This window comes from Coenobita brevimanus, unplaced genomic scaffold (genome assembly GCF_032717465.1).
Source record: "Coenobita brevimanus isolate Jiangsu-jjx unplaced genomic scaffold, ASM3271746v2 jjx.HiC_scaffold_1992, whole genome shotgun sequence".
Classification (NCBI taxonomy): domain Eukaryota; kingdom Metazoa; phylum Arthropoda; class Malacostraca; order Decapoda; family Coenobitidae; genus Coenobita; species Coenobita brevimanus.
This window is the reverse complement of record NW_027642878.1, coordinates 171154-171777: the sequence shown is the minus strand read 5'-3', so window position 1 is coordinate 171777 and position 624 is coordinate 171154.

The window sequence follows — 624 nt, the reverse complement described above, 5'->3', positions numbered from 1 at the left end:
AGTAGACAAAGAGACAGACTGACAAATGAGGAAGTAAAGGAGTATTGTGGTGTTGATGTGGTTGAGTGTTAAGAGAAATACTCTGAGATGGTTTGGCTATGTGGAGAGGATGGACAATGAGAGACTGACTAGAAGAGTTTGTGAGTGAGGTGGAGGGGAAGAGGGGGAGGGGGAGACCATGAATGAGGAGAGGGATGGAGTGGAGATGATGGACAATGAGAGACTGACCAGAAGGATGCATGTGAGTGAGGTGGAGGGGGAGGCCAAGGATAAGATGGAGGGATGGGATGGAGAGAGATATGAGAGAGGAGGGGTGTGAGTTGGAGGGAGGGAAGAGGACAGGGTAACATGGAGGCAATTTGTTAGTGGCCACCCCTTACAGGAATAAGGTGCCTTGCAACAGATAGATAGAAAAATGGATAAAGTTACCAGATACAGACATACCTGACAAACTATACAGTAGCCTGAGTGTGGAGATACCAGGCCATTCTCCAAAAGTGTTTTCAGGAGCTGCAAGCCAGGACTGCTGCAGTGCTTGTTGCCCACCACACTGTAAAACAGAAACACATGATAACGATGATTTGTGGTAGGTGGGGGCGCTCACCATCCACTCACTTGATGTAG